The sequence below is a fragment of the Euprymna scolopes genome, chromosome 46, assembly GCF_053919585.1.
Source record: "Euprymna scolopes isolate OS-2025 chromosome 46, ASM5391958v1, whole genome shotgun sequence".
Taxonomy (NCBI): Eukaryota; Metazoa; Mollusca; class Cephalopoda; order Sepiida; family Sepiolidae; genus Euprymna; species Euprymna scolopes.
Genome location: NC_136527.1, coordinates 123,338,306 through 123,349,185, shown reverse-complemented (window position 1 = coordinate 123,349,185; position 10,880 = coordinate 123,338,306). Strand labels below are relative to the sequence as shown.

The 10,880-nt window shown below is 30.7% G+C and overlaps 1 long non-coding RNA gene across 2 annotated transcripts in view; it reads right to left on the bottom strand.

Annotated features, from left to right (window-relative positions):
• Window positions 1-287: 287 nt before the first annotated feature.
• The window catches only part of LOC145271149 (uncharacterized), a 32,252-nt gene continuing 21,659 nt past the window's right edge, over window positions 288-10,880 (bottom strand). The window contains exons 2-3 of one of the 2 annotated variants that reach the window (XR_013865711.1): window positions 434-2,102; window positions 288-375 (exon numbers count right to left, since the gene is read on the bottom strand). This is a non-coding gene — a long non-coding RNA (uncharacterized LOC145271149). Of the gene's footprint in view, window positions 2,103-10,880 lie in introns of both variants that reach the window. The other variant, XR_013865710.1, reaches the window with a different exon arrangement.

The following is a 10,880-nucleotide window of genomic DNA, read 5'->3' as shown; positions in this document are numbered from 1 at the left end:
TAGAATAACTGGTATGATTGATATCTCCCTAAGATTCCAGTTTCTTTTTGTATTTTTGGGAATGGTGGCAATCTTCCTAAGATTCTGATTTCTTTTCACGTGTTTTTTTTTCTCCGGTGTGCATCCTCATATGAACAATCCAATTGCTGGAGTCAGAAAAGGAAGACCCACATATTTCACAGCAGAAAGGTTTTTCTCCAGTGAATGTATTAGTTACGTAGGACTTCAAGTATGGAAATTGGATCTCTAGATGATGCCATATTCAACAATCTGTCAAGTTGCATCTCTCCACAGATCTTCCAATACTTTCTTTCAATACTCTCCACAGACCTCACAATACTTTCTTCCACAGATCTTTCAATACTCTCCACAGACCTCAAAATACTTTCTTTCACAGATCTTCCAATACTTTCTTTCAATACTCTCCACAGACCTCACAATACTTTCTTCCACAGATCTTTCTATACTCTCCACAGACCTCGAAATACTTTCTTTCACAGATCTTCCAATACTTTCTTTCAATACTCTCCACAGACCTCACAATACTTTCTTTCACAGATCTTTCAATACTCTCCACAGACCTCGAAATACTTTCTTTCACAGATCTTCCAATACTTTCTTTCAATACTCTCCACAGACCTCACAATACTTTCTTCCACAGATCTTTCAATACTCTCCACAGACCTCGAAATACTTTCTTTCACAGATCTTCCAATACTTTCTTTCAATACTCTCCACAGACCTCACAATACTTTCTTCCACAGATCTTTCTATACTCTCCACAGACCTCGAAATACTTTCTTTCACAGATCTTCCAATACTTTCCAATCCGAACTTACATACTTTCTTTCATGTGTTTTCGCAAGTGCCTTTTAAAAAGGTAGTTGTGTTTAAACGCAGATTTGCAAACTGCACAACGAAAAGGTTTCTCTGTAGTATGCGATATCAGGTGTTTGTTAAAGTTAGAATTGTCCGAGAACTTTGCATTGCAAAACTGACAAGAATATGGCTTCTCGCCGGTATGCAGTCTCAGGTGTACCCTCAAGTGAGAATGATCCGAAAATGAAGATCCACAGACGTCACAGCAATATGGTTTCTCTCCAGTGTGTATTCGAATATGAGTTTTCAAACGGAAAGTCGACGTGAAAGCAGCACCACAGATTTCACAAGAATGAGGTTTCTCTCCTGTGTGTGTTAAGATGTGTTTATCTAAAATTCGCTTCGTTGTAAACGATGACCTGCAGTATTTACAAGAAAATGTTTTGGCGGTGGCATCTAGTTTCCGGTGTTTTCTCAAATTTGAATTTGCTGCTAACTTCGGATCAAATGATTTGGAAGGAAACGTTTTTTCTTCTTCATGTCTTTGGGAGTGGACTTTCCAACTGGAACAGTCAGAAAATGAACATCCACATGCTTCGCAGTAGAAGGGTTTTTCTCCTGTGTGTGTTTGCATATTGGTTGGAAAAGCTGCTCCACATGAATATGGTTTCTCTTCTGTGTGAGTCCAGAAGTGTTTTTTAAAAATGTGTTCCTGTGGAAATGAAGATCCACATACACTTTCCATGCATTTGAACATTTTTTTAACCTAAATTCAAGTCATTATTACCGCACAAGTAGTAAGGCCAGACAATTAAAATCAACAGTAGGTTCTTTTATATGATAGGGGCCCGTTTTTACTCAAATCGTATTTCTTTTGATAACTGAGAGTAAATGTTGGCTATCTTATTTTAAACTTAAATTCAAGATATTATGTGTCCCTTACTAAGAGCTAAGGGTGTGTTCATAATCAGATCAATCAAGATTGTAAGGTGAGACAAAAGGTCAAATTTTAGGATTTGTAAATTTTTTTTGTAAGTTTTTTCTGGTTGATATGCATTCATGTCTCTCTCCCTCTTTCATTTTGTTCGGGTAATTCTCTGGAGAAAATTGATGATACCGAAAGATAAGAGCGTTTATTTGTTAACTGTAATTGATGTGCCTGTCGTTTACCATGGCCAGGACATAACAACCTTTCAGGAAACGTTCCCCCAGCTTTGGAAATGATTTTGACATGTTTAAGTTTTCATCTGCAGTAATATTTTGTCACCCTCCAAAATTCATATCTGTAATAAAGAAAAGATTATATTAAAGTAAATGTATGAATTTTGCCATGAAAACAATTAAAACGAAAAATTTCACAAATTCAACCTTATGTTTTATATGGAATTTGTATCTGACTAGGTGTTTTTTTTTATTTTCAGAACAAGAATATGCACAAACTTCAGGTTCTTCTTCATAATCCCTGCGGCACCTATAATAACTGGTATGATTGATATCTGCTTAAGATTCCAGTTTTTTTTTTGTTTTTTTTTCAAGGGTGTCACCACTTATCAAGGCCCAGAGGCCACTCGAGGATAAGGGTTAATAGGTATACATTAGTCATTGTGATTTTAGCAACTTGGATTACTTAGGGGGACGATTCAATTAGAACTTGTTCACATTGGACTTTTTCTTTTCTTTTTTTTTCATAGGTATAAACTCATTATCAAGGCCAAGAGGCCACTCAAGGATAAGGGTTAAAGAGTGTACAGTAGAAATTGGACAATATAATAATCATTAGTAATGAAAATTTGTTAAATTTGATAACTTATATGGAACGGCTCATCAAGAACTTATTTACGTTAGACTTGAAGACAACCATATTGTAGTCAGCCGGAAAGCAGGAAAACGGAATAATATACTCCAATTCTATACTCCATAGAAATAAATAAAACAAACATATTTTAAGGGTAAGAAAAAGCAGCTTCTAAGTATTTCTGAAGGTTCTTTTTTATTAAACCAGTTGGTATAATGTTTATTTCTTTCAGAGACCATGTCGTTTTTAGATCATTTTGAGGTCCTGATATTTTGTTATCTTTTCCCGTTCAACTTTATTAAGGCCATCCAGATATTAGGTGTTTAAGAAACTAAGAACATAATTTTCCTCTCCCCAATAAACCATTTTCATATGTTGTAGTATATCTTTTGGTCTTACTGGATTCCAGGACAAAAATTTATCTAGTCTGGTGGAGTATCCATCACTTGGAGAAGGTGCACCATTCCTCATGAAAGCTAATGTGGGTTATGCACACCTGGCAGGAGAATTGCTTCTCCCTGACGTGTATATACATGTGACTTGTCAAGTTGCATCTCTCCACAGATCTTCCAATGAAGATATTTACATACTTTTGCGGTAGTTATACTCTATCCTCAGTGTGTTGTTTTCTTTCTTTTTCTTCTTCTTCTTCTTCTTCCTTGTCATGTTATAAAGTTGAAGAAAGAGAAGTCTGTTTGTTAAGAGCCGTGCGTTGTATTTTGAAATGTTGGAACGGTGCGTAAGTAACGCGAGGATAACGTCAAGGGTGTGAGTTCCATATAGAAACGTTGATTTAATTTGAATGAAATAAAATACACATCAAATGCGCTTGGAACCAAATCACAATGTGATATTAAGAAATATCTTTCAAACACTGAGTAAGTAAAGAGAATTAACCATTTTTATATTTTGTTTTGGTCTTTTGGTTTTCAAGGCCAAAAATTTATCTAGTCTGGTGGAGTATCCAGCTTCGTGCTATTACTTAAGGTAACATCACTGTAGAAGAATGATCATGATGGTCTTTCACCATTCCCATTGTCATGTCCGTTGAACTTTTTAATGTATTGGCCCATGTTTACTGCGGTTGCTCGATATGCATGGTTGAATTCAGTGAGGCCTAAACCCCCTTCTTTTTGCGGTAGGTATATCCTGTCCATGCATTGGTTTTGCTATGTTACCTTTTTTTTTTTTTTTACATAGGCATCACCACATTTTCAAGGCCAAGAGGCCACTCAAGGATAAGGGTTAAAGAGTGTACAGTAGAAATTGGACAATATAGTAATCATTAGTAATGAAAATTTGGTAAATTTGATAACTTATATGGAACGGCTCATCAAGAACTTATTTACGTTAGACTTGAAGACAACCATATTGTAGTCAGCCGGAAAGCAGGAAAACCGAAGACAGTTCCACAGGCGTGCAGTTCTAAGAAAGAAGCTTTGTTCATGGAATCTATGTTTAGGTTTAGGCACAGATAAAGAGTGGGGGGAATTATTGATAGTGTTTACAGCTAGACGAGTGTTTCTTGTGAAAGTTTGGCGAGGGGGGACCATAGATTGAAGCTCAGTCGAACACTTTCCCTGAAAATAACGATACATCAGAAACAAACTCGCAACATCTCTTCTGTGAGATAGAGGTTGCAAGGAAGAGAAAAGGACATCTCCTACGATGCTACGAAGTCTATTTTGAACTCTATCAAGGCAGGACAAGTCCTTTCTAGCTTCGGTAGGTATATCCTGTCCATGCATTGGTTTTGCTATGTTACCTTACGTAGGGATAGCTGGTTCCTGATATTTTGTTTTATATTACTACTACTACTAATAAAAATAACTAATAATAAAAATACTACTAATAATAAAAATTAATACTAATACTAACTTATGTAGGGATCTTTGTATCGAGCTTTTCTTTTCTTTTTTTTTAATTTAACTTCAGTAAGTTTCAAGAGATCAAGGGGCGAATCCTTCCTGGAGCGAGTTATGTGCAAATAATAATAATACAATTATTTGATTACTGAATTGTGTGAACTAATACATGAATACCCTGAGTAAGCTATTGAATCTTAATCAAACCTAATAAGCACGGTTATAAGCACAGGGGATGAAAGTGTATAAAATAAAATACACTTCAGTAAGTTTCAAGAGATCAAGGGGCGAATCCTTCCTGGGGCTAACACTTGATTCCGTTATAATTTAAATTTATATCCGAGGGATCTTTTAAGAATAGATGCTGTTCCCTTTATGGCTGCTATTTGTATTTCGTTACAGCTTGGTCTTCCAGGGATTGCTTCTAAGTATTTATGAAGATTCTTTTTTATTAATCCAGTTGCTCCTATCACAACCGGTATAATGTTTATTTCTTTCAGAGACCATGTCGTTTTTAGATCATTTTTTAGGTTCTGATATTTTTGTTATCTTTTCCCATTCAGCTTTATTAAGGCCGAAATCATTTGGGACTGTGACGTCGATAATGAGTGCAGTTCTTTCGGGCTTGTTCCATATTACTATATCTTGCTTGATGGCCTTGTCTTTTATGTATCTGCCTGCCTGTATGTCTTTGTCGTAGAACACTGTCACTTTTCCGTTTGATGTTATCGGTGGTGACCATATCGTTTTTAGATCATTTTTTAGGTCCTGATATTTTCTTTTATATTACTGCTAATAATAAAAATTACTAATAATAATAATACAAATTACTAATAATAATGATAAAAATTACTACTAATAATGATAAAAATTACTAATAATGAAAAAAATTACTACTAATAATAAAAATTACTACTACTAATAAAAATTACTACTACTAATAAAAATTACTACTAATAATAAAAATTACTACAAATAATAAAAATTACTACAAATAATAAAATTACTAATAATGATAAAAATTACAACTAATAATAAAAATTACAAATAATAATAAAAACTACTAATAATGATAAGAATTACTAATAATGAAAAAAAATACTAATAATAATGAAAATTACTAATAATAATAAAAATTACTAATAATCATAAAATTATTAATAATAATGAAAATTACTAATAATAATGAAAATAACTAATAATAATGGAAATTACTTATACTAATAAGAATTATTAATGATACGAATTACTACTAATAAGAATTTCTATTACAAATAAGAATTACTACTAAAGACAAAAATTACTAATAATGATTAAAATTACAATAATAAAATAAAATTAATAAAAATAAAATTACTAATAATAAAAATTAGTACTAATAAAAAATTTACAATAAGAAAAGAATTACTAATAATAATGAAAATAACTAATACTAATAAATTACTACTACTAATAAAATTTCTAATAATAAAATTACTACTAATAATAAAAATTTCTACTAATAATAAAATTTAGTACTAATTATTAGTACTAATAATGAAAATTACTACTACTAAAAGTAATAAAATTACTACTAAAAATAATAAAATTACTAATAATACAATTACTAATAATAAAATTAAAATTACTAATAATAAATTAAATTACTACAACTAATAATACTAATAAAATTAATACCAATAATAAATTACTGCTAATAAGTTATTATTAATAAAAATACTACTTCTATAATTACGAAAATTACAACGAATAATAAAATTACTACTAATAATAATAAAATTACTACTAATAATAATAAAATAATTAATGCTAATATAACAATAAAATTACTGCTAATAATAATAAAATTACTACTACTAATAATAAAATTACTACTAATAATAATAAAATTAATACTACTAATAATAAAAGTATTAATGCTAATATAACAATAAAATTACTGCTAATAATAATAGAATTACTACTACTAATAATAAAATTACTACTACTAATAATAAAATTACTACTACTAATAAAAAAATTACAACTAATAATAATAAAATTACTACTACTAATAAAATTACTACTAATAATAATAAAAGTATTAATGCTTATATAACAATAAAATTACTGCTAATAATAAATTATGACTAACAAAAGTAATAAATTACTACTAAGAATAATAAAATTAATACTAATAAAAATTTACTACTAATATTTTTACTACTAATAAAATTACTAAAACTAAAATTAATAAATTACTACTACTAATAATAATAATAATAATAAAATTAAAATTACAAAAAATTAAAATTACTAATAAGAAATTACTATTACTACTACTAATACTTCTAATAATAATATTACTAATATTACTACTAATAATATGACTAACAATACTACTACTACTAATAATAATAATACTAATAAGAATATTACTACTGCTACTACTACTACTAATAATAATAATACAATAATGATATGACTAAAAATATTAAGAAATATTAAGAAATATTACTAATACGAAAATTACTAATAATTATACTACTACTAATAATAATATTATTAATAATCATACTACTACTAATAATAATAATAATAATAATAATCATACTACTAATAATAATATTACTACTAATAATACTATTACTATTAAGAATATTACTATTAATAATAATACTAATAAGAATAATATTACTAATAATTACTATATCACTAATAATAATACTACCAAAATTAATACTTATACTACTACTAATAATAATATGACTAAACATAATATCACTAATAAAAATAATATTACTCATAATTATATTACTACTACTAATATTACTACCACTATTAATAATAATACTAATAATAATATTGCTAATAATATTACTAATAATAATATTACTAATTATAACAATAATATTACTAATAATATTATTTCTAATTCTAATATTACTAATAATATTACTAATTATAATATTACTAATAAGAATATTACTACTAATAATACTATTAATAATACTAATAATGATATTACTAATAATAATATTACTAATAATATTATTATTAATTATAATAATAATATTACTAATAATATTACTAATTACAATAATAATATTACTAATAAGAATATTAAGTATATTACTACTAATACTAATAATATTACTAATAATAATATTACTAATAATATTACTAATTATAATAATATTACTAATAATAAGAACATTACTAATAAGAATATTACTAATAATAATACTATTACTAATAATGATATGACTAAGAATATTACTACTACTAAAGAATTACTACTACTTACGATGAAATTTCTAATCATGAAATTACTAATATAAAAATTACTACTGATTATTATAAAATTACTAATAATATTTACATTACTATTAATCATAAAATTACTAATAATATTTACATTACTATTAATCATAACATTACTAATAATATTTACATTACTATTAATCATAACATTACTAATAATATTTACATTACTATTAATCATAACATTACTAATAATATTTACATTACTATTAATCATAACATTACTAATAATATTTACATTACTATTAATCATAAAATTACTAATAATATTTACATTACTATTAATCATAAAATTACTAATAATATTTACATTACTATTAATCATAAAATTACTAATAATATTTACATTACTATTAATTATAAAATTACTAATAATATTTACATTACTATTAATCATAACATTACTAATAATATTTACATTACTATTAATTATAACATTACTAATAATATTTACATTACTATTAATCATAAAATTACTAATAATAATAAAATTAAAGAATTACTAATACTATATGTAATAAATTACTAATTAAATTACTTATAATAATAAATTACTAATAAAATACTACTAATAAAAGCTTACTACTACCACTACTAAAATTACTACATGTCCAACTTAGAGGCAACAAAAAACTCCTCCCCAAATTTACCTATGCGGACTGAAGCTACATTAAATGATGTAAAAATCACCCCTTCTCATGTCTGTGATATCACAAAAAACTTAGACACCTCAAAGGCGTGTGGGCCTGATCTCATCCCTGCTATACTAATTAAGAAATGTTTAGCTGAGCTAGCCCCCCTACTTTCCAAGCTCTGCAATAAATGCCTTGCTGAATCTTGCTTCCCTAATAGCTGGAAGATGGCCTCTGTGGTACCAGTGTACAAGAATTCTGGTGAAAGAACAGACCCTCTCAATTATCGCCCCATTAGTCTCGTCCCCCTCCGCTAAAATCTTTGAGACCTTAAAAATGGATGGTCACGTTCAATGCCGCCCAAACTAAACTAGTTTCATTCAATAATTACAGGAAACCTTCTCTACCACCTATAGCAATAGCCAACAACTCTTTATCTGAGAGTACGTCTTTCAAGCTCCTTGGCCTAACGTTCACAGGAAACATGAGTTGGAACAATTACATTGAGGGCAAGGAAGGTGGGCTCTCTCTACCGTGCTAGAAAACTACTAACACCCGAAAGTATCCTGTACTTCTATAAGGCAACCATTCGCCAATGTATGGAGTATTGCTGTCATATTTGGGCTGGTGCATCGGCTACTAGTCTATCGCTCCTTGACAAGGTTCAAAAGAGAGTTGCAAATCTGATAGGCCCTGAACTGGCATCTAAGCTTCAGCCTCTTTCCCATCGATGAAACGTTGCATCCCTCTGCCTGTTCTACAAGTATTTTAATGGTGAATGCTCTGATGAACTGCAAGCACTTGTGCCCCCACGACGTGAATACCCTCGACAGACCCGACAAGCTGCAAAATCCCACCCCCACACTGTAGAGATCCCTAGATGTAGAAGATCTTTCTACTCCAATAGTTTCTTCCCCAGAACTGCTAGACTTTGGAATTTCATTCCAGGTCACTGCTTCCCCAACTGTACTGACATGCAGAAGTTCAAGTGCAATGTGAACCAACATCTTGCTGCCCAAATCCCTACATAGTACCCCAGTAGTTGTTGCCCCTGATAGTAGCCCCCTACACCAAAGTGGCAATGTCCCTTGTATGGGATGAAAATGTAATAAAAAAAAATTTTTAAATAATAAAAGCACTAGTTCATCACCTCACAAAAGCAAATCTTCTCTCTGACAAACAGTATGGATTCAGGCAATGTCGTTCTACTGCAGAACTTGAATGCCTACTAGACACTATCCTCGAGTGTCTAAGGTCTCTCTGTACAGGAGTTTGTTAGAACAATCTGGCATGAGGATACTTTTTCCATAGAAGTAAACCCTGACCAAATATTCAAAATCACATAGTATTCGCAGCCCAAATAAGATCTCACTACGGCTACCTCACAGCTTTTCCAAGGAATGGTGCACCTTCTCCAAGTGATGTTACCTCAAGTAATAGCACGAAGCTGGATACTCCACCAGACTAGATGAATTCTTGTCCTGGAATCCAGTAAGACCAAGAGACCAAAATGAAAGATATACTACAACGTATAAAAATGGTTAATTGGGGAGATGAAAATTATGTTCACAACTTCTTTACTAACTCAGTGTTTGAGAGATAAAGAACTTAAATGGAACATTCGAATATCTATGTATCTCATATAGACTTCAAGTGTTAGCCCCAGGTCGTGGGCCTCTTGATTTCTGAAAACTTCGACTGAAGTAAAATAAAACAAAACAGAGAGAAACCATGTACTGGATAAGGCAGATGAAACCAGGGCTGTAGCCCTTGATATATCCAAGGCCTTCGACAAAGTCTGGCACATAGGGCTGCTAATGCCGTCTGGATATCAGCAGAAGCTAATGCCGTCTGGATATCAGCAGAAGCTAATGCCGTCTGGATATCAGCAGAAGCTAATGCCGTCTGGATATCAGCAGAAGCTAATGCCGTCTGGATATCAGCAGAAGCTAATGCTGTCTGGATATCAGTAGAAGCTAATGCCGTCTGAAGCCGGTCTGGATTTATAAAAAGAGCATTTTTGCGCCCAAACGAGTCAGTCGACCTTTTGACCACCATGGTGTAAACACCAATGTCGACCTGTCCGTGTTGGACGTTAAACACGCGTACACCACACACATAAGTTCTCCACATGGAAACACCAACCGCGAGAATTAACGTTTCGATTTTTTATTTCAAGTTTTCTTATTGACTTGCGCATGCACGCATTCATTCATTTCACACATCTTCTAAAACTGATAACGACAAATCACTCTCTTCTCGAAGATACTTTCTTCATGAGACGTTCTAAGCAAGGCGAACTTCGCCAGATAAACAGAAACTTTAAATCCCTTTTTCTATCTCTCTGCTAAGTAAGCAAGGGACTTTTAATGCATCTAAAACCAAGCTTCTCTCTTTACATCATCAACATTCTGATCCACATCTGGCATCAATTGAAATGAATAGCTCTCTATACAGATCACGAAT